The sequence below is a fragment of the Dermacentor andersoni genome, chromosome 2 (assembly GCF_023375885.2).
Source record: "Dermacentor andersoni chromosome 2, qqDerAnde1_hic_scaffold, whole genome shotgun sequence".
Classification (NCBI taxonomy): Eukaryota; Metazoa; Arthropoda; class Arachnida; order Ixodida; family Ixodidae; genus Dermacentor; species Dermacentor andersoni.
In genome coordinates this window covers 243,520,675-243,545,543 of record NC_092815.1, presented here as the reverse complement: position 1 = coordinate 243,545,543, position 24,869 = coordinate 243,520,675, and the positions used below count along the sequence as shown (strand labels likewise).

General features: G+C 46.1%; 1 long non-coding RNA gene across 1 annotated transcript in view; it reads right to left on the bottom strand.

The window, feature by feature from the left end:
• LOC140216024 (uncharacterized) overlaps positions 1–24,869 on the bottom strand; it is a 63,858-nt gene that overhangs the window by 11,382 nt on the left and 27,607 nt on the right. The window contains exon 3 of the long non-coding RNA XR_011892670.1: positions 95–239. This is a non-coding gene — a long non-coding RNA (uncharacterized lncRNA). The remainder of the gene's footprint in view (positions 1–94; positions 240–24,869) is intronic.

Below are 24,869 nucleotides of genomic sequence, written 5' to 3'. Positions count from 1 at the left end.
GTCCCTAATGGAAGACACCACATTAGGCGCCTCACAGGAGCTCGCGATAAAAGGCGACAGCACGGCACTCGATAAGTCAGCGTGAGCTCCATACCGCAGGTGCGTTTTCTTGCTTTCACCGATGCTGACGCACGTTTGGGGACCGCACCTGCCGCCACCTTTGAAATGAACAGCTTCCGTCCGCAAGTCGGCTGACGGGCATCGGACCATCACTTCTTCAACAGCAATGAGGCTGCTCACTATGGCCGTCGTCTGGCATCATGCGGGTCAAAGAAATAAATAAAAATGAAGCGTTCAACAATGCTGTTCGAGGCGAATGTTATCATAGCATGTTTTTTGACTAATCTTGTTTCTGCTGTTATTGTCACGCCAGTTTAGTTGCACAGTCGCGCAATATGCGAACCTTTCCGAAGCAACAAGGTCCACAAGTACGGTTGAAGTGAGCGCATGGGTATATAAGCACACATGGGATCGAACTAACGTTTATTAGGCCGCGGAGTGATGGATCATGATGCACTGACAATAAGTTTGTGGAATATGCGTAATTTTGTTCAAAAGTGTCGCAGAAAGAAAATCAAGATAGATGATGCTTTGTGCACATAATTGTGACTCTTTGTAATTATAGTGCCATTAGGTTTTATTTACTTAGCTGTGGACTTTGTAGCGGTTCTTCAATACAATATTTCATTTGCATCCTTTAACCACATGCGGAAAAATTGGCTATAGGCATCACAATGAATGAACAAACTTCTCCTTCCCCATTGCTAATCGAACTCAGCACGTGCAACATAGCGCATCGAGTAAAGTGACTGCGTTCAGCGATCCACTGCAGTCTGAGCTTAACTGAAGTGAAATTGTCAACTCAGTCGGTCCAGCAATAGAGTTCCGTATTTATTTGGCGCTACTAGGAAAAAGTGGCAAAAACAAATTCCCCAGAGAAACGTGTGCACCGTGCGTGATAGTATGGGGGTATGATGATACGCATACATATAATCATACATATATTGAACAAAATGCTTCCTCGGCAACTTCCAATGTAAATGCATTTTATCAAGAACGATATATTCAATGAGGACAGAACATTTATTCAACACACGCGCGCAGAACGGAAATATCACGCAGTCAAATAAATTCTAGCAGGCCCGTAGACCTTAAAAAAAAGTCTGAAACAGCTTTGGAGCCCTTGTGCGTCAAAAAGATAAACAGACATTTGACCTTTGCTACGCAAACCAATGGGCTTTCCAGGAAAGCAATAAAAGAACAGGTGGTACAACAAAATACTACGCTAGAGTTACCTTGTAAATGTACAGATTACAGTCGTATATATCCTCATGGTATTCTCCGTCGAATTACCGATGAGATTCTTAATGAAGCAAAGGCCACGAAACTTAAATATTTCGGTAAGATTAACTTCTGGCCTCATTTTCTGGGACACAGAGACTACCCAGCGATGACAAAATTTTCTTCTTTAAATTGTCACTTTAACTTATCGCGACCTTCGAGGTGGCATCCATATTTAATTTGGAAACAGCGACTACTCCCACTATCTAGCAGCAGACATAACTAGATCCTCTTTAAACTACCTTTGTTACACTCAACTATTGCGATAATTCAGGTGAAATTAAGGACTTGCTTGTACACGTATATACAGAGTGTTAAGCAGTACACTGTCGTTCATCGAATGATCTATAGGCACTGTAAGAACTTCATGCATATTCTGAGATATCCCATGTGTTTGACACACCTCTTTAGTGGGCGGTAGCATTATTGTTGTTGGATGAGATATAGCTTAGAGCAATGAAGTACAAATGCGCTCACAGTTTACTAGCGTCAAATACTGTGCTACTTTGTTCTGCATTATTCAAGATGTGACAACATGACAGGGTAAAAGGACATAAAGAGAACAGCACAAAAAGAAAACGGCTATTGAAACATAGCGTTTGTCCTTCGCTGTTAGAATAATGCCGTCGTCCAATGTGGCACTTTTACGTTTCATGTCTTTAAATTAATGGATCATATTGACACGTGTACTTATATTTATCGGGCGACCACGTTTCGCCGCCTAACAAATCTTATCGCACCGCGCGGGACGCGCTTGCCTGTATCCGAAGTTTCTGGAAAGTTATCGATGCTTCTATCCGCAGTCTGTTGTCGCCGCACCTTGTGTTATCTGATTTATTCGCCTGACGCGAATGGTGTAGAACTTTGTGGTGTAGCCTCTTTTGTGGGCACAGGTTCGCCCAATAAAAGTTAGTTTTGTGTTCCACAGTATTGCTACTGTGTTCTTTGACGTCACGACCACGTGACATCTGGTGGAGGTGCTTTTCGTCCATGTACCGGACGCCCCCGACAAGCCGTGATCCAAGCCCGGACCACAAAGAGAGCACCAACGTAGTACTGGACCAGCGAGCAAGCCGTCGTCGACAACAGCTGCCCCCGGAGCACGGACTTCTACCTGAGAAGCCCAAGAAGATTGTGGCCAAGACAACCACGATGGCTGCCCCAGTGTCACCCATCGTACTTCAACAACCCAGGGAGCCCCCTACCTTCCGTGGAGCTACGTCAGAGGATCCTGAAACCTGGCTCGAAACCTTCGAAAGGATCTCGACCTTCAATAACTGGACCTCTGAGGATAAGCTACGACACGTGTACTTCTCCTTGGAAGATACCGCGAGGACTTGGTTCGAAAACCGGGAGTCCACCCTAGCAACATGGGACCTATTCCGCAGTAACTTCCTGAGGACGTTCACGAGCGTTGTCCGAAAAGAAAGGGCCGAAGTTCTACTGGAAACACGAGGCCAACTACCCAATGAGACCATCGCCATGTTCACAGAAGAAATGACCCGTCTTTTCCGGCACGCCGACCCGGAAATGTCCGAAGAGAAAAAAGTGCGTTTCTTGATGCGAGGCGTAAAGGAGGAACTTTTCGCCGGAATGGTAAGAAGCCCACCGAAGACCGTCGACGAGTTTCTTCGTGAGGCGACGAGCATCGAGAAGACACTGGAATTGCGGAACCGGCAATTCGACCGCCGCACCAAGCCAACAAGCTACGCCGGAATTCAATCACTGGCCACGGATGATCTGCGCGAGACCATCAGGGCCATTGTGCGCGAAGAACTGCGCAAGGTCTTGCCATCGTCACAGCCTCAAGCGACTACGATTGCCGACGCCGTGCGTGAGGAACTCCAACAACTTGGAGTAGCCCCTGAATCGCCGCAGCCTGAGCCGCAAGCGATGACCTACGCCGCCGTCGCACGCCGTCAAGGTCCCCCTCCGCGACCGCGCCAGGGGCCTGTCACGCCGCAATTCCGTCGTCCGCCGCCGCCGCCGCCAGCACGACCACCCGTCGCCCAGCGCACCTACGCGAGGAAGACGGACATTTGGCGCGCTCCTGACCACCGCCCGCTCTGCTACCACTGCGGCGAAGCCGGCCATGTTTACCGCCGATGCCCATACCGCGAGCTGGGATTGCGAGGCTTCGCCGTCAACGCACAGCGCCCGAGGGAAGGTGAACGCCCTCGTGACATCGCCGACTACCTCGCCGCCACTCAGTGGAGCCCTCGACGACCGTCCCGTTCGCCGTCACCAGGCCGCTACCTGTCGCCACAGCGCCGACCATACACTGGCCCAGCCCGGGGCCGGTCCGTCAGCCCATATCCGGAAAACTAAAAGCAGCAACCGATGGAGGTGCGGTTGCTGTTCGTCGAACTGACGAAGATCCTCCGCCGCCGACGAAGACGCCGAAAAGCCTATCTCGACGACATAACAACGACGACACACCGCCGTCCCGACGAAGTCTGGCAGGAAAGAACACGCTGACGAAAGACCACCTAACGACGCCACGTACCAACCACAGGTCAACGCGACGCAGCCGTGATCCGACGCCGAGGCGTAACTGCAACGCAAGACAAAGAACCACCGACCTCGACGTGCTTCTCGACGGCCACGCAGTCACCGCCTTAGTAGACACCGGAGCCGATTACTCTGTCATGAGTGGACCCATTGCAGCCCAATTGAAGAAAGTTAAGACTGCATGGGAAGGCCCGTTAATTCGGACCGCTGGAGGACACCTAATCACGCCGAGTGGTATCTGCACGGCAAGAATTACCATTCATGACCGGACTTACCCTGCCACCTTCGTTATCCTGCAACAGTGTTCACGAGACGTCATTCTCGGCATGGACTTCCTGAACCAACACGGCGCAATCATCGACCTGAAGTCGAAGTCAATAACGCTGTCGGAAGATCAAGCGATACCGCCGGAGAGCTGTCGTAGTCACCACGCCTTGAGTGTGCTCGAAGATCAAGTGAGCATCCCGCCTCGCTCCAGCATTTTTATTTTGGTCGGCACCCAAACACCCGCTGACGTAGAAGGCGTCATCGAAGGCGACCAACGTTTACTGCTCGACCGTGAAATTTGCGTCGCAAGAGGGATCGCTCGACTGCACGGAGGAAACACGAAAGTGTTGCTGACAAACTTCAGCCAGGAGTTCAAGCACATCAACAAGGGCACGATGATCGCATACATCGAGGAAATTCAGGAAACCAGCGATGCCTTTGTCCTCTCGGATTCTGTTGCATCTACCCCGACGACCGTAGTTCCCGAGCCAGACTTCGACATAAATCCAAGTCTCCCCGTGATTAAGCAGCAACAGCTCAGAAGTCTGCTTCGACGATACAAAGACTGCTTTTCGACGTCATCGAGGATTCGACAAACACCAGTCGCAAAGCATCGCATAATAACCGAAGAGTGCGCTCGACCACTACGCCAGAGCCCTTACCGAGTTTCGACGCGAGAACGCGAAGCTATAAGACAACAAGTCGACGAAATGCTGCGCGACGACATCATCCAGCCGTCGAAAAGCCCGTGGGCGTCTCCAGTTGTTTTAGTGAAGAAAAAGGACGGAACCCTACGTTTCTGCGTCGATTATCGTCGACTGAACAAAATCACGAAGAAAGACGTATACCCCCTCCCACGGATAGACGACGCATTGGATCGGCTCTGCAATGCTAAATACTTCTCATCGATGGACCTCAAGTCTGGCTACTGGCAAATAGAAGTCGACGAAAGGGATCGCGAAAAGACCGCCTTCATCACGCCAGACGGCCTCTATGAATTCAAGGTTATGCCATTTGGACTGTGCTCGGCTCCTGCAACGTTCCAGCGCGTGATGGACACGGTTTTAGCAGGATTGAAGTGGCAGACCTGTCTTGTTTACTTGGATGACGTCGTCGTCTTCGCCGGAAATTTCGACGATCACCTTAAGCGGCTTGCGACAGTATTAGAGGCCATCAAGTCATCAGGGCTCACTCTGAAGCCGGAAAAGTGTCGCTTCGCTTACGATGAGCTTCTATTCCTAGGCCACGTCATCAGCAAATCTGGAGTACGCCCCGACCCGCAGAAGACAGCTGCCATCGCAAAGTTCCCGCAGCCAATCGACAAGAAGGCAGTGCGCAGATTCCTTGGCATGTGTGCCTACTATAGGCGCTTTGTCAAGGACTTTTCACGCATCGCGGAGCCGCTAACACATCTAACGAAATGTGATGTCGAGTTCAAGTGGGGAACGCCGCAGGCCGACGCATTTCAAGAACTCAAACGACGCATGCAGTCGCCGCCGGTACTTGCACACTTCGACGAGGACGCCGATACCGAAATCCACACTGACGCCAGTAGCCTAGGCCTTGGTGCCGTCCTAGTCCAGAGGAAAGACGGACTTGAACGGGTGATATCTTATGCTAGCCGGTCGCTGTCAAAAGCGGAAGGCAATTATTCTACGACTGAAAAGGAATGCCTCGCCATCATTTGGGCTACAGCAAAATTCCGCCCTTACCTCTATGGCCGGCCATTCAAAGTCGTCAGCGACCATCACGCGTTGTTTTGGCTAGCTAACTTAAAGGACCCTTCAGGACGGCTGGCGCGGTGGAGCCTCAGATTGCAAGAATATGACGTCACCGTAATATACAAGTCCGGAAGAAAACACTCTGACGCCGACTGCCTGTCACGCGCCCCCATCGATCCCCCGCCGCAAGACGACGAGGACGACGACGCCTTCCTTGGAATAATAAGCGCGGAATACTTCGCCGAACAGCAACGAGCAGACCCGGAGCTAAAAGGCCTCGTCGAGTACTTGGAAGGGAACACCGACGTTGTCCCTAGGGCATTTAAGCGTGGGTTGTCTTCGTTCACGCTACAAAACAACCTGCTCGTGAAGAAGAACTTCTCACCAGTCCGCGCCAGCTACCTTCTGGTTGTACCGTCAGCGCTGCGTCCAGAAGTACTGCACGCCCTACACGACGATCCAACCGCTGGGCACCTTGGATTCTCCCGGACGCTGTCGAGGATACAGGAAAGGTATTACTGGCCGCGTCTGACCGCCGAAGTCGCCCGTTACGTCAAGACATGCCGAGACTGTCAACGGCGCAAGACACCACCGACAAGGCCAGCAGGATTATTACAGCCGATCGAACCTCCTCGCCGACCATTCCAGCAGATTGGGATGGATTTGTTGGGGCCGTTTCCGATGTCAACATCCGGGAATAAGTGGATCGTCGTGGCGACGGACTACCTCACCCGCTTCGCTGAAACTAAAGCTCTACCAAAAGGCAGCGCAGCCGAAGTGGCGAAATTTTTCGTCGAGCACATCCTGCTGCGACATGGTGCCCCAGAAGTCCTCATCACCGACAGAGGAACGGCTTTTACAGCAGAGCTCACCCAAGCCATTCTGCAGTACAGCCAGACAAGCCACAGGAGGACAACTGCCTACCATCCGCAGACGAATGGTCTCACGGAGCGCCTGAACAAGACCCTCGCCGACATGCTAGCAATGTACGTCGACGTCGAACACAAGACGTGGGACGCGGTCCTGCCGTACGTAACCTTTGCGTACAACACGGCGGTGCAAGAAACAACGCAGATCACGCCGTTTAAGCTGGTTTACGGCAGGAACCCGACGACGACGCTTGACGCCATGCTGCCGCACGTAACTGACGAAGAGAATGTTGACGTCGCTAGCTACCTCCAGCGCGCCGAAGAAGCCCGACAGCTCGCCCGCCTGCGAATCAAGAACCAGCAGAGGACCGACAGCCGACACTACAACCTCCGACGACGCTTTGTCGAGTACCAGCCCGGTGACCGTGTTTGGGTTTGGACCCCTATACGCCGACGAGGACTGAGCGAGAAGCTCTTGCGTCGCTATTTCGGACCGTACAAGATCATCCGACGTATTGGCGCACTGGACTATGAGGTCGTGCCAGACGGCATTTCGCTGTCACAGCGGCGCCGCTCACGACCTGAAATTGTCCACGTTGTGCGACTCAAGCCGTATCACCAGCGTTGACGAACTTTGGGACTTCGCATAACTGACCTTTGGACTTGATTTCTTTTCGTTGTTTTGTTACTTATGTTTAATAAGTGTCCTTTTGTGTTTCGCTCTCTTATATTTGCAGCATCGGGACGATGCTATTTAAGAGGGGGGTATTGACACGTGTACTTATATTTATCGGGCGACCACGTTTCGCCGCCTAACAAATCTTATCGCACCACGCGGGACGCGCTTGCCTGTATCCGAAGTTTCTGGAAAGTTATCGATGCTTCTATCCGCAGTCTGTTGTCGCCGCACCTTGTGTTATCTGATTTATTCGCCTGACGCGAATGGTGTAGAACTTTGTGGAAGGCACGCGGGTCCCAACGATTAGTCTGGAACATTCAACGATTCTGTATAAAAGCCGACGCGCTTGACCCGCTGATCAGATTTTCGACGATCGCCGACCGTGTTCGCCGCTATCGTTGTGCTATAAGTGTAGCCTCTTTTGTGGGCACAGGTTCGCCCAATAAAAGTTAGTTTTGTGTTCCACAGTATTGCTACTGTGTTCTTTGACGTCACGACCACGTGACAATATAATTCAACTTATTCAATTTAGGTGAACTCTGACTTCATCTAACATTCACTTCTTTCCCTGAAAATTCATTACACAAAGTATTTAAGGCACAAAAAAAAAATTCTGGGACGAAATTTCTTTGCAAGAGATGTTTCTTTTAAAGACTAAACTGGTACAGCACACTTTTGCACCTTTGTGGTCTTATCTTGTCCCCAAACAATAACCGTCATATGTCATGCGCGCCTTGCACTCTTTAACGCCGCGCGCTCGGTATTTTCAGGTGACAAACGCCATGCGAGCTGTCAGCATAACACAGCAATCTTCACAGGAAAGTTGTGAGCGCCAAGTTCTCGAAAGCCCCGCGCGACATCTTCTCATTTAAGAGGATGCTTTATCTCAGGTGCTCCATTTAAATACATGGGAACGGAGAAATCGTTTTCCCTGCAACCAATGCAGCTATTTTAATAAAAGCTTATTGCAGTTAAAAATTAAATTCTAAAACTTAGTGACAGCAAACCCTGGAGGCAACCTGGAGTTGGCCCAGAGCTAACCCTTCTTGTTGAGGCATTTTAACAGGCCCTAATAGCTATTGAGACGACGTACAAGAACATCGTAGATAATATTTGCATAGTAAACCAGCGTGTTACTGACAACAAGATGAACAAACGGGATAGTTTTTTTTTTTGCTGATTGTTGAACAGGTTATGCGCCTATATTTTTTGCGCCATAGTCAGGCTGTCCACTGCAATCGCGATAGTTAGTCGGTCAGATTGCTACGTTGTTCTGTTTAGCTATTATATGTTGTTATACACCTGTTTTCAGAATATATTATGATTATAGGTATCTTGTATGGAGTCTTATAAAAATACGTTATAATCTGTTTATTTAGTTTTATTGAATGCCCTATATCGTTTACAACGGTTGCGAATGTTCTACTTATTCCTTACGCGTTTTTCAAATGTTATTTTACTTACGGCTAGTCCCTTCCGTCCCAAGCAGGATTGGAGACTCGTAAACAAGACAAAATTAAGCGATATCAGAACAAAAATTTAACAAGCCAATAACCAGCATCAAAACAACATAATGATCATAAATGATCAGAAATCATTAGGCGTACTCAAGCTTTATTTTCAATGCAATCAATATATCATTCTAATGTTATACAGTTTACAACTATGCCCACTAATTTGTTCCGATGTGCTATGGCAAACAGGAATAATGAATACTTATGTACATTGACACGACCCACGGAATCGTGTACAATTTTATTGTGACTTGTCCTTACTGAGTGTCTTAGTGTAGGTACTGTGAATGTGATATGTTGGATTAACAATGGTAAAGGGGATAGATAAAATTAACTCCTCAATTAACTCCCTGTTGTGCAAGCGGGTGCAAGTTCGCCCATGTAATTTCTTTATATATTTATACAAAATACCCCTAAAGGCCCTCACGGCTGAGGGTATTACATAGGGGGGAGGTGTACGCGCAATTGATAAAAAATACAATACACCACGAACTCATTGAAGAAAAAAAATTTCCGCACATCAGGCGACACTAGAATATATGTACGAAATACTGTTAATTCCGACAAGCATACAGAAAAACAAAAGAAGCAATAACATGAACAAGGCAGTAGTAAAAAATTATAGTAATTATACACTTTCCAAACAGAATGAAATGAATAAACCAACCAAGATTTACATTATAAGAAATACAAAGAAACACTTGCGACATGAGATAATATATCCATCACGTTAAGCAGTAGTTAAGGCAGCCAACAGATTGCAAATCCTATCGTGATCACTGGCAATAGCAACACGTGGAGGCAGAGCATTCCAGTCAGTTATGGTACGTGGTTTGAAAGAATGTGCCTAGTTAAAGGCACGACATGACAGGCGCTGACCCTTAAATGGATAGTCGCATCGGTAAAAGATGGAAGAAGGCGAACAAAAAAAGTCATTATGAAGTGTTAAGTGATGATAGAGCTTATGGAAAAGTGATAAACGTGCAGCTTTTCGGCAGTGACATAGTTCTTGCAGGCCTGCGCGTCTGTTCAATGCTGTGATATTCGTATGACGTGAGTATTTAGAATGAATAAGAAGAGCTGCGCGGATCCGCAATGATTCAATGTTATTTATTAAATATGCTTGATGAGGGTCCTAAATAGCCGAAGCTTATCCAATTTTATTTCTAATTAGTTACAGAACGCCCGTAATCGGAGGTGAGAAAAAACAAGCTTCAAGGTCTGTTTAGGAAACCTAATGACCGATTAGCGGATGCAAGAATAAGGTTAATATGATGGTTCCATGTTAGGTCTGAATGAACATGAAAACCGAGGTAGTTATATAGAGTTACCAATTCATCTGTAGCATTATTTAAGGTATAAATGGTTTCGGTTCGAGACTGAAGGTTAGTAAATTACATAGATTTTGTTTTTGGTAGGTTAATTTGCATGAGCCAGGCAGAGCACCATGCTGTTACTGAATTGAGGTCAGATTGTAGGGCTAAGCGATCATCGTTAGAGTGAATTTGGCGGTAAAATACCCAATCGTCAGCAAAACGTCGGATTTGGAAAGAAAGGGGGTTAGTTAAATCATTAATAAATATCAGAAAAAGCAAAGAGCCAAGCACGCTCCCTTGTGGGACGCCAGAGTGTACTTGGCTAAAGGATGAATTATGGTTATTAACAGAGGTGAACTGATACCTGCAAGAGAGAAAATCTTTAACCCATGCAATAACAAGAGGGTGATTACTTACCTGTGTTAATTTGCTTAATAACCGATTGTGCGGCACCATATCGAAAGCTTTGGAAAATTCTAGAAATATGGAGTCGACTTGAATACCAGCATTAGCAGATGAATGCCGATCGCAAATAAATCCAGCAAGTTGCGTTTCGCACGGGTAGCCTTTGCGGAAGCCATGTTCGTATTTGAACATGATGTTGTGTTCTTCTAAATAGTTAATAACTTGTGAATGAACCACGTGTTCAAGGAGTTTGCAAATCGGGCTAGTTAGTGAAATGGGTCGATAATTGAGTGGTGATGAACGGTCGCCAGATATGAATATTGGGACAACCTTAGCCAACCGCCAGTTACGTGGTCACGTGGTATTGAACCAGATGAAAGAGCCTGCGTAAAAATAGCAGACAAGATGCGATGACTACGTTCAGATGAATTCTTGAGTATTTCGTTATTAAAACCAAGGTGATCAGACGCTGATAAGGGTGTAAGTTTTCTTAGTAAAGATAAGATACCGTTCTCATTATTAATTATTTCGGACATTGATGTATTAGAATAATTCATATTAAGAGGAGCTACAGAGCCCTCTTTTAAGGTGAAAACTGCTGTGAATGCGTTATTGAGAATTTGGGCACATCGAACAACTGAAACACTACCTCTTTCAGCATTGGTTCAACTAACGTCGGGATTATTCTAAGGGTTTATTATCTGCCAGAATTTACGCGGGTTGTTTGCTAACATTCATGCCATGTCATGGGTGAAGAAATGGCGACGATCAGATATCAGCACCCAGTGATATTCCCTATCAGACACTTTGTAGCGTTGCCAGGAATCAGGTTGCCTGCTTTTAGTGGCCTGCCTGTAAATGCGCTTTATTTATTGTTAAGGTGACGGAGATGCCTAATAAATCTAGGCGCGGTGTTCGAGCACGGCATAGTGATGATGGGTAAGAATATATTGATGAGAGCAGTAAGCTTGTCTGTGAATAGGTTCCAGTTGATCTCCATTGAACGTGTTGGCGTATCGCGAAGAAATGTCTCAGCAAAAACTGTCAACTCAGTGATCAATTTGCCGTAGTTAGCACGGTTGTAGCACCACCTGATTTGTTTATAGCGAGTGGATTTTTATGAGGTACGATGTAACACTGACTAATCAGGAGTAGTCATTATATAGTCCATCTCACAAGTTGGTTGCGGCACTGTGAAAACTGGCCGGATTACAATTATTCAGCAAGGCGAGCTCCTTCGCATTGTGTGGGTCGGCGCTCGATTTCAGCCGTGGCCTCATCGGTTGGGCGCCCATAGCGCGAGGTCGTGGAAGCCCCGGCGGACAAAGTTCAAATCCGGATACGTCAAGCTCAGAGCTTATTACGTTAATATTTTGTCGCTTCCTCAAGCCTAATACACCACACCGCATTATTTGAGCAGTACTCTTGTTCGTTTGCGTTCTGTAGCGTGCTTACCGGGTGTCCCCGACCAACGATTGCTCCTAACAGAAGCCGGTAAAAACAACCCTTTGTCAGGTTTGTTGTGTCTTTATGGGCATTATATCGTTCTACAGCGAAACTGCATGTGGCTCGCACCTCAGGATTTCTTCTTCGCGTGGTCCTTCAGCAGAATACGCTATGTGGCAAAGCCGACTTTCTCCCGAATGCCTTGTAGCTCTCTATGTATGTTCAAGAAAATCATTGTGCAAGAGCGCGCTCAGACGACCCTAATATTATGCTGAGTGTAATTTACCTGTCATAGTCATAACAAAGTGTCATGTTACTGTGGAGTTGTAAACGTTTCTGAGTTCCCGTCTGCCGTCAATACATGTGATTTTACGGGACGAGCAAGGTGAAAATAAACGGCTGTAACTCGTGCTTCACCGAAATAATCCTGAAACAAATTTAGTTACGTTTGACTGCTCAAGCTACTACATAACCGTGGGGATGTTTATCTCAGCCGGTATCATGGATAGTTATCAGTCCCAGACTTGACACTATATGCCACCGCTACGTTACCAAGCCACTATTAAACGGACAGCCCCAGGTTTCTGGGAGGCGTCTTTATTGCATAAGCAGGTTTATGCAGCAACCATCACCATGTTGCAGCGAGAAAGAAAAGAATGAGGCAAAAAATTACGATAGTTGCGTAACATACGGAAATATGTAGAACGCCTCACAGGTCAGGTTTTTATTTTTGCACTTCAGAAAGATACGCATAAAATGCACAGCCTGTTTTGAGAAAGCTTTCTGTATCATATATATGTGGTCTGGTGGGTGGCCTACTTGCGGCACAAAAATGTTTGAGAACATCCAACTTCGGTCATTGCAGATTCGCATTAAAACATTTGCAGTTCTTTCTGCAATAAACATGAATTGTATCGGCACAGACACAGGCAACTCAAAGCATGTAAAACAACAAAACTGCCCCCAAAAGTAGAAATGCAGGTTGAAGGCATTTTCGTTACCTCACATGGCGGTCCTGAACATAACCAATTTTCAAGTAAACGGTTGACGAAGCTGGTAAGGTTGCCTCAACCCTAATGTCGTGCTCATACAGCCTCCTGTAATTGCACTTGGTTGAGTTAACAAGAAAGTGTGTGACAACTACCAAGCCACAGCACAAAAATGAAATTAGGAGCTACAGCTGTCTAACCTATTGAAAAGCACTTCAGAACGGAACGCCTCACCGGACAGGTATAGTTTTCAACACCACGCACACTTAAAAAAGACACGCGTAAATTGCACCGAATAGACGCAAAATGCACAGCCTGTCTGGATGAAGGCTCTCACAGGGGCTCGCGCATAAGGTCGTCTTAATCAGGAGATATTGTGTCATTTCTACCCCTGTCTTCTCTGAGGTTCACCACCACTGGGTTCAGATTATCAACAACATCATCAGTGATGTCATCCGCTTTCTTCATCGAGTTTTCTGTGTCTAGAACGTGCTGTACGTTCCAGTCCTCAGCACTCACTTGCGGCATCCCCTTCCGTACCAGCGGCTCCACGCCTTGCATCTTCAAAGTCTTGTTTTCTCTGGCCACGAAACCTTTGACGTCACTGGCGAGCTGTATGAGATTCAGTTGGCAGTGATAGGGTGGCAATCGCACAACGAGGTGGCCTAATGTTTCAGCGCTACAGTCCACTCGGTATTGGTGTCCACCCCTGTCATTGTTTTCGACGAGCTTCATTAACTCGGCCTTTACCACTTCCTGGTCCTGTGCAGCATCCTTTGCAGAAAGCCAGACCTGTATTTCTTCTTGTGGCTGCTCATTCGCCAATTCTTTTCCTCCTTCACAGAATGATAAGGTGCATTGCCCATAAATGTAACTCTTCCAGCTGGCAGAAGGGGCAGCAATTTTTCAGTGAACCACCATTCATCTCTTCAATATAATCTCTTGCGCTTTTCATTGCGTTAGGCACTTCCCCTGTACCTTCAACAAAACCATTTTTCATTGCCGCAATGGGTCACAATAAGCCTGCCGCCTGTGCCACTGGGGATTTGGAGGCACGTCAACAGTATAGATAGACGCGCCATATGCAGGATATCTACAGTTTTGTCAACCCACAATAGACCACTGGTGTGGCCGGCGTTGACCCACGTTTTGTCGCTGTAAAAATCTGCCTACCCTGGCGTCGCATCTCCGCAATGGCAGCTCGCTGTCCCCTCAAAGTGGCGCATCAGCTTGGCGACAGTGGGGATCTCGTTTCTCCGAATCAAGCTGTGCACGGTTATGCGCAACACCCCCAGATCAAACTTGTCCAGCTTATTTTTCGCACTCGCGCACTCTTCCACCAGAACGCTTCTTTGGTGTCAAAAATTTGCCCGCCTTTTCTTTCTCCGACACCACTCATGCAGCGCCCGCTCGCTCACCTTTGTGAGTTCTGCTGTCCTCTTAACCAGAAAATTCATGCTGGTCCAGCCTTCCCCGCCCTCATTGCAATGCGATTCAAAGACGTCTAAAGCTACTTTGCAATTGATTTCTGGCATGTTAGCAAGATAACATTCGAATATGCAAGGTACTATTTCTCAAATGGGCTTTGCGAAAAGTAAAAAAAAAAAAGCAAATTGCAATACTAACGCCAACGAGCTTAAAATAATCAATGTGCAGGCCTCCTAGTGGGTCTTAAATCGCATCAATACGCATGATACCTATTGTATTGTAATGATTAGCCCAAGGAACAGAACGTGCATGAGCACAGTATTTGGCGCTGCCGGAACGCCGCCGCTGCGCGCTTCGTAGCTTCCACACTGCTGCAACCAGCTTGTGAGATGTAGTACAGATAAACCCCCAGACAACTTTTAAGCAGGGTTGACTGGAATAATTATTGCTTTTGGTCAGGACTCCACATTATATCTGAATAATCGTGGTGCGGTATGACAACCGTTGTGTAAGGATTTCATTTACCTCGCGCTCGGCGTCGACAGCGAGCTGCGGCTTGAGCTGCGGCTTGTCTTGCTTACTGCGCAAAGGTCTGCTGACCCCGATGTTGCCTTATTGAATCCGCACGCGTAGCTCTACGATTAGCTTCTTCAGCAGCGTTTCGTACCTTGCGAGGAGGCGTCATGGCATGTAACCAAGGATCAACACAGGGTATTCAGACTGCGCGGCGCACATGCCACATCCCTTGATCCGTGGCACGGTACCTTGCTACTAATTATTAGTTTTATTATTATTACTATTATTAAGGTTTATTGGCATCCCCCTTGAAATGGGGCGGTGACAAATAATCGCCTTGCCTGCATGAGGTATGCAAGTCCAGCTACATGCAACATGTAACATGCAACTGCTGCATGCAACTGCTACATGTCGGGAAACCTGGTGGAATATAACGGAACTGCAATACAGAGTTTGTAAGTATCGACACGACGCGGTGCGGGGCTCACATCGCATGTAAAATGGCGCGATATGATGCTAATGATGATGATGATGATGGTTTATTGGCATTCCCTTTGAAACGACACGCTGACAAATGCACCCAGCCTGCCTGAATTAATCAGGGCCGCGATAGGAAACTGTTGTTCGGAGCGTGCGTTCCGTTCCGTCGCACGCGATTGGCCTAGACCGCGCCGACGTCGTCAGCCGCTGAGCGCGGCCACCTTTTTGGTAACGTTAGAATGATGACACGCTCCTGTCAATATTGTCAAACTGAGCGCTCCGTTCACTTGGAACATAACGCGCCCAGAGGTGCGCAGTTCCAGCGTTCATGCGCTCGCTATATGACCGGATTCGCATGGACCGTTTCGTGGATTGGATTCAATCGAAACGGCGGCTGGGGCTGCAGAATCGCCCGTTCGGATCCTATCCATAGTCTAATTAGGGGAAATGGCGCTCGCAATGGGAGCTTCGGTGTTGCGCTGGTGTTGCTCCAGGAGGAAGCAGAGCAGTTGGAGGTGCGAAATGCGTTTGAAGAGTTGGCAGGAAGCGAAAACCAACTTCGGTTTCGTTTCTCGAAATAAACAGTGCGTTGAACGGATCCCTCTGACGTTTCGAGACCCGGAATCCCAGTCGGACATTGCGGTGCGACATGCTCTTGCCTCCTGAAGAGCGCGCCATGGAATGAGCGCGCCACTGTTGCCTACGTTATTTTTTCTTTGGGCGGGATTCTACCTAACGACTACGCAAGGAAATTTTGTAATATTCATAAGTATTACTATTAGAGAACGTGTTTTAGCTTGAGAAGAAAAATTGATTTTTTATCTATAAAACTTTTATTCCTTAGAAGACGAGAAACATTCCGTTTTGTACTATATTGTCTGCGAGCAGACGACAAACGAGGCGCGTAAGCTTCCGGGGAGTTCACCACTGGCCAATTGGCTGCTCTCTCCCTGCCGTTCTAACAAAATTTGCGGACTGCCCACTTTGTGGCGTTTCACCAACTGAACGAACGCTGGTTCAAACAAACCTCTTCGATCGCGCCCCAGGTACGCCATACTTGTTTTTCATTAGATCAATACTTCTCAATACATCTCCGTACCCTTTTTTTCCTGGCTCAAGACTTCTCTATCTGCCTTGTGCCGCTGCCTATGCAACTGTAAGATAACATGCCACTTGGTGTAACCATATGCAACTGCAATTCAAAGGGCGCACATATAGACGCTAGGCGGCATACATCTCACAGCGCATGCCAAGTGGCATGATACGATGCTAGTCATGATGATGTGATGATGATGATTTATCATGATCCCTTCGGAAACGCGGTGGTAATAGTTACACTTGCAGCTTGATTTGACAGGTGACACGATACGATGGTAATGATGGTGATGATGATGATTTTTCGCCATCCCCCTTGAAACTCGACGGTAACATAGTCACCTAGCCAGCTTGATTTATACAGGTACACAATACATATATTGTATAGCATACATCTGTTGCAACTTCTTTTTCTGCCTCAAACCTTCCTTAACTACCTCGTAGGGCTATCTGAGCGTCTGTTACGCGGCGTTATACCTGGTGTAATAGTATGCAACTGCAATGCGAATATGCACGTACGGACGCTACGCGGTGCGCATGTCAAGTCGCATGTCCCGTTGTGTGGTAGGAAGCGTTTATAGGGCATTTTTCCGCGGAATGCTTGCAAGCTCTTGCGTGGCTCAATGGTTGAGTAGTGACTCCCATACAGAGAGCCTGGATTCGTTCCCGGCGGGAACTGGGTTTCATTTCTCATTGCGGGTGATAGCTGCTATGGACGCCGGACACTGGCGGTGCCGGACACCATCGTCAGCGGAAGGGACTATTGGAATCAGCCCATAAAAGCTGACACTATAAAATGAACGACTCTGGTGGACACACTGGTGGACAATTTTCATTGCGGTTCACTTATTTACTGAAAATCATCACACTGGCACCTCAACAATTACTACCTCTGTAAAGGCCACCAAGGGGAATCTTGCTCCAGGCCTTGATGGCGTGGAATCGGAACCTGTCGATGTTACCAAGCGGAAACATCCCATAACATGTAGAGCACATTACGTCAAAAAACCGTCACATATGCGGAGCAAAGTAGTGTGGGATAGCTTTAAGAAAGGTGAGAGATATTTCAGCAATATTTCTAACCTATAGCTAGTTTAGTAGGAATCAAATGAAATTTACTAAAGCCAAAGAGAAAAATTAGAAATCCACGTGTGCGCCTAGTTTCTCTGTACCGGTGTAATACAGTGAGTGTACACTTTTCGCTTTAAGGATAATTGTACGTTTCTGGCAATAATTTCGAAAATAGTGCCATACACGCTCGCTCCGTATTTTTTTACTGATATGTACTTCTGGCTCTTGGGCACCTCCTGAATACAAGGCTCGGATAAATAGATACTCATCTTTAGAAAAGTGACTTGAGTAGTCTTGCCAGGCTAGTAACCATAACTTACCACAATATTCACAGGCACGCCGCCGCAAATACTTGCAGCATGTCGCTAGTATTTGGGAAGACACCGAAGAGATTGTATTGAATGATGGAAAGTTTGAGGTACCAGAAACAAGTCACCAGAAGATTTTGATGCTTTATCACGACAGCTCCGACTCGGGAAGGCACGACGGCTTTTGGAGGACATATATGAAAATACACCCAATATGGTCACAGTAGAGCGCCTAGTTGTGCCGAGAAGGCAACCATTCTGGGATCTTTGTGAAGTTGCCGTGATCGAAAAAAAGAGCGATTTTCTTGGTCCCTGTCTCTCAAGCCCCATGTCCACGGTGGTGACTTAGTGGACTTGGCGTTGCACGGCTAAGCCTGATGGTGCGGGATCAAATCCTGGCCACGGAGACTGCATTTCTATGCGGGCAAAATAAGAAAACAATCATGTATTGTGCATTGGTGCACGTTAAAGAACCCCAGATGGTCAAATTTAATTCGCAGTCCCCCACTACGGCGTTCCTCATAATCATATTGTAGTTTTGGTACGTAAAACCCTATAGTAATAAAAAAAAACATGCAGCTGTAATGTATTTCCGATGCACTTTTCCTGTCGCGCCACCCGACAGCTGCACGCATTTTATAATTGCTTCTTTGGGATTTCCGCTCTTTAATTTGAACCGCAATCCGTTGTCTGTGGGCACAGATTAGGGCGGAAGAACCCCGTGCCCCGCGTTTAAAGATCCATAATCAGTTGGACATAAATGCACGCGATCACACTTGCCGAATTACGCACGTAATAGAATATGTGATCTTGCCGCTTTATAAGTGATATACAACAATAGTACAAGACTATGACACACTCGATAAACGCTCCCGTTTGATCACGAGTGCATTCGTGTATAATTGCAAAGGGGTATAGAATGGCTTCACAACTTATACAGGGCTAGTCCTAATGTTGTTTTTCGTGATAACAATTGGGTCATTTTGCCCAAGTAGAGCCAACCCGTGCGCTTGAGAATCTCGGATTTCATAAAAAAAATATGTGAAAAATGGTGCAACCGGATGAAACCTTTCGCAAACTATTTCACGTGAGGAGTTTTTGCACTTTTGAAGGCCATTTGCGTTTTCTCCAATTGTGCAAATACAGATGGGAAATATGTTTTGACCAAGAATTCGGTTACTTCTTTATCGTAAGAAAACTTACAGTATTATAGTTGGTAGACCTGCTTTATTGTTTTAGAGCAAGCAGTTTAGGCTCTATTTCATTGTTCCTCGTCTTGTTATTTGCTGGTAAATTTAATGAAGAATAGCGTTTTCTAGAGTGAAGTTGAAAAAAAATGGCTGAAAATTGGTGAAAAACATTTTCATGGGAGTATACACAAGAAATATCATCTAAAATTTCATTTTATTGCACATCAGCTCCGCCAAACCGCGCTCAGTTTGAAAAATACAACATAAAAGCAATTACGAGAAAATCGCCTACTTATATCGTCCCTATGTATGAGGGATATTTAGTGTGTAAAGGGGGCTTATTCGGGTCATAGAGAAGCAGCGACCAACGCGGCAACAGTAGGTAGGGCGCAGCCAAAGAGCGAACTGGGTATGAGCCACGCGATGGCAACGGGGCTTTTTTTAGCCTGCCGATCTTCTTCGTCACAAATGCCATTTTCCCAAACCCCTTCTATTCAAAAGGTTCGCTGGAAAGGGTAAATTTAAGCCAGCAACAATGCTGTGCTGCCCAACCCTGCATCCTGGCGCCTATTTCGTACAAAGTAAAACTAGCTCTGGCATTTCAGTACCCTGTGGGTAAATCGGGTTTCGATTTGGAGCCATAAAGACGAGCAGTGAAGCTCTACTTGCAACTTAGCATTGCGATGCTGGATCCCAACTCCAAGAATGTCTGCCTCAAAACACGCATCGCTTTTTAGGTGACTCCTGTACAAATAGTTCCAGTGCTTCTCCATCATATTATTTTTACGATTATTTGTGCAGTGTCTCATTGATGCGTAAACATTGGCAGTAATGCTGTATTTTCCTAGGGCAGTGTGGCTTTGCGAGACTGTTCAACAAACTGAGGCACAAATGAAATTTTGGCGATATTATGTTCTTTGGGCATCCGTATGAAATAATTTTTAGGCTTTCTCACATGACCGTTATACGCAGAAAACTTCTAGAAAAAGGAATTTTTGGCTTGGTGTTAGCACGTTATAAACTGATATAAAGTATCATGATAGCTCCATTGTTTTCTAATATAAAAAAGCCATTTCTACTAAGGATATAATTTTAACGCTTGTTACACCGAGAAAAATACTCGATTTATGTCGCAAAAATTTGTCCTACTTAGTTTGTCACCGTTTGCGAAAATAAAAATCACCTCGAAGTGTTCTAAACTTTCTTTTCACCTGAAATACTTTACGGAATTACTTTTCCTGTAGTGCCATTTGTCACACCTTATAAATGAAACAGAACATGGTCGAGCACACAAGTTGGGACAGTTTGCGTGAAAAAACGCAATTAGGCCACGTCTTAGTGACTAAGTTGAACAGCCAGAAGATACTGAGTGGTTGAAGAATGTTTATATTCTTTTATTATTATTTTTAATAAATTCGGCCCGTATTCACAAGTGACTATGTACGCCAAAGCAGCTTGTTCAAGACCCGGGTCAATGAGAACGGCAAACACAGTATTAGCGAAAGCGAATGGCCGAAGACATAATGTTCTTCAAACAAAACACTTCATGCATTTTACTTTTCTTTGTCGGGCATTTGAAGGTGGTCTTTGCACTTTCTACACAATAGCGCCGAAGTGCAGAAGGCCAGAAACAGTTAAGGGCTGCAGATGCTCATTTAATTTTACCTAATGGTATGTTCCCACGTGCTTCACACAAATTTAATCATTCGCAGTTTAGAAGAACTTCTTGTGGACCATTTGGTTAGTCCTGAACAAGTAACGTACTGCGCAATATTTTCACGTTGTAGTGACGGTGAAGAAAACAATAAAGAAACTGTAAAGGACGAAACTAAGTTTTTATTAGGCAAACCTTTGCCAAAAAAGCTGGCTACTTTAAAAGTACAACGATAGCGGCAAACACTGCCGGTGATCGTCGAAAATCCTATCTGCGGATCAAGCGCCTCTCCTTTTGTGCATGGGTCATCGAATGTACCAGAGTAATTGCTGGTGCCCGCGTGTCTTCTAGGAAATACCACAGAATTTGCGTCGCGCAATCACACTACACAAGGTGCAATGACCACATACATTGAATAGAACAACCGATAACATTCGAGAAATTTTGAATACATGTAGGAACTTCCTGCGCTGACTGATAACGTTTACCATTTCTTAGCCGGTGAAAGCAGTCTCTCAAGAAAGATAAACAAGTAGACGGTCAATATACGCTAAGAAAGGCGCCAAGAGAGGCAGGGCACTGCTCTCGGTCCAGTCTTGTCTTCCGCTCTTCTTGATGTATTTGGTGCAGTATGCTAATTTTTCGCAAGCCTGCGAGAACGTTCTTTCCTTTTTTTTTTTTTTTTTGCTCCCAACATGGTTAGTAAGGCGTACTCTTTCCTGTAAAGGCACGCTAGGTGTCAGAAATGGGGGAAAATGTGTCACTAGATGCGTAACACGCAGCGCACCAGTTTTTATATAAGAGATTCTGTTTTACATAATTGAGCTAATTACTCAAATTCCGAACACATGCGGGGGGCGCCGTTTAATGGCAGTCAGGTCACTGCACTAAGGACCAAGATCCTGCACGCGCGACAATTTTTTTTTCAGGCACTACGACCTGTCGGTTTCACGACTTGTCATCGATACCACACGCACGTGCGTCAGGTATTCAGTTCAGTTCAGTTTATGGTCCTTAAAGACTCACGGAGTTAGAAAAAGGGTGGGTTCTACTTAGGTTCCACGTAATGTACGCATCATTAGCTATATGCTAAGTGATGAACCACACGCTGTTGGAACAAAGACGGGCACACGATGCCTAAAATGTCTGCAGGAAGGCCATTCCAGTCTTTAACTGTTCGAGGAATGAACGAGGAGGAAAAATGAGCGGTTCGGTCACACGGGTGTGCGACTCGTTGCGGATGACTGGTGCAGTGAGAAATGCGTGCTGCGGCAACAATGTATAACGCATGATGAAGGTTGCTGAAAAAAAAAGACTTGTGATAGAGCTCGAGACTCGCATTGCATCGGAAATTAGATAGTAGTATTATTCAGGATTCTGCTTTAAGTTCCGAAATACTGACATCGTACGAATATTGTGAGTGAATAAACCTAGTAGCACAGTTCTGAACTGATTCAAGTGAGCTGATAAGACACGCTTGAGATGGGCTCCAGACGGCAGATGCATATTCTCGTTTTCGTCGAAGAAGGGATTTGCGTGCAAGCAGTTTTCCGTTTTGTGGAGCGTGACGGAGATTAGGCTTTGAAGAAAACCTAGTTTCTTATTCGCAGATGATATCGCTTTAGAAATTTCTTTGAAACTTGAAATAAACATATTGAAATATGAAATATTAAATACGATAAAATTTAGATGTGCTTAGAAAAATGTTAGAAATATTTCAATGCGTATGCCCTTCATCAGGAAGGCAGTTTCTGCGACACCGCACTTGAGTTTGCCCTCGTTGCCACAGACACAACTTTCATTGTTTTTCATGTTTTATTGTCTTATTCTCGTTAACTTGCTGTCGTATTTTACTGGCGGAACTCCACGTATCTTTTTTTTTTTGTAGCGCAGCCGCAACGCCCTGTTATTGACAGACAGCCTTGACGAGCTGTTTTTTATTTCTCAGCTTTCTAACTAACCGGCCCTTGTACGTATACCTTGAAAAGTGAAGTTTTCGACAAGGTCTTTTCATTTGGTGTTCCAGAGCATCAGGCTTTTCCCTTTTATAACCTTCCACAGCTGAAACTTGGAGTGTTCAGCTTAATTAGACGAAGAAGCCTCCTATGATACCTGCCTTCGTCGTGTCAAGCTAGCTACTATTGCTATACAACACTCGTCAATTCCGAACCAGAACCTAGTCTTATCCGTTGGGCAAGTACGCAAATGATGCAGTCGGGTTAAGTATATTGTAAGTGGCGGGAGGTTTTCCAGATGAGAAAGAATACGGGGTAGGATTTGATAAGGACGTAGTGGACAGCATTGATGAATTATAAAGCATTAATGAGGGCGGCCGTCGTCGTAATAAAGTTAAAGAGGAGATATAGAACAAAGGTAGTAAAAGGCCGTGCTCCAACCTTCAGTCATGGTTATCAAGAAATAGAACAGCTTTACGAAAAGGTTGAATTGGAAATAGGAAATGTGCCAACTCAGCATAGTGTAGTCATGGACTACGCACTGCAAAAGAGGGGATATAGCAGGCTGAAGAACAACGAATCCGCAACTATAGCAAGCGATTCTAGGAACAGTAGATGAGCGATGTTACTAGATTTCACGTAGAAGAATAGGCTTCGAATACTGAAAACCTTTTTCAGGAAGCGCAGGAACAGGAACTGGACCCCGAGAAGCCGTAATGGAGAAACAGGAAATGAAATAGATTTCCTATTCTCTGCCGATCTCAGCAAAGTGCAAGAGGTAGAGGTGTTAGGTTAGGTAAAGGGCAGTGATCATAGGCTAGTGAGGTCTCGAATTGATTTCAACTTGAAGAGAAAAAGAGCAACATTATGGAAGAAGAAACAGGTCCATCTATACGCAGTAAGGATAAAAGCAGAACAATTCAGATGGGTGTTCGCAATCAATTATGCACCTTTTGGGCAAGAAGACGAAGGTAACACTGATGTAATAAATTAAACTGTCACTAGGCTGACTTCAGAAGCAATGATTGAAGTGAGAGGTAAGGCACCATGGCAACCAGTATGTAGGTATTCGAAGTAATCAATGGCTTAAAAAGAAAACGACAAAACATGAAAGTTTCTAACTCAAAAGATCAGACAGAATTCGCTGCAAAGCTGATACGCAAGAAAAAGAAGCCAAGCGATATTCGAAGTTATAATGTCGGAAAGATTGAGGAGGCAGAAAAATGGCTGCAGCATGAATGCAGTGAGAAGAAAACATAGCATGGGACAGGGCAAGATGTAAGCAGTGAAAGATGCGCAGCTTAATGTCATCTGTAAATTTGATGATATTGTCACAGTGTTAAGAGAGCAACACAGAAGATGTTCACCAACAAGGCGAAGGAGACGACGTAGTAGGGCTAGCCTAAGGCTTCGCTATACTGGCTCTACCGGCCATATCTTCGGCATAGTAAACATGGTCCCTTTAACGTTGTGGCTCTGCCCGTTTCATTTTTCGGGAAGGTGCGTGGTGCTGCATAAGACGGAACTCCGCAGTGGGCTTGTCCAGCCGTCCTACCACGTTGACCGACAACAAGGCCACTGGGTTAAGCGCGGCGTCACCAGCCGCGCCGTCAGCATCGGCGACGCTTCAATTGTCAGTCGCTTTGACCAATCCGCCCGACCCTGGCACCTTCTCTGGTAAACCCATCGAGAGCGTCCAGGTTGAAGAGTGGCTTGGCATATACGAACGCGTTGCTGCATCGAACCGATGGGGCCCGAGAGTGATGCTATAAATTCTACCTCCGGGTAACAGCACGCGTGTGCTATGAAAACATGAAGGACAGCTGACCAGCTGGTACTTATGTAAACGAAAACTACTCGACCTCTTTGGCAAGGTTACTGGCCACAAGTGCGCCGCTACGAAGGAGCTATCCTGTCGGGCTCAGACAGCTTCAGAGCCGTACGTTGCATACATCCTCGATGTCCTAGCTGTTTGCCGTGGCGTCGATTCCCGTACGCCCAAGGCTGAGAAATTGAGGCACATCTGATAGGCATTGCCTGTGATCCGTTTAACTTGCTCGTTTTTAAATACTGCTTGACGGTAGACGAAAAAAACCATGAGTGAAGGCGCTTCG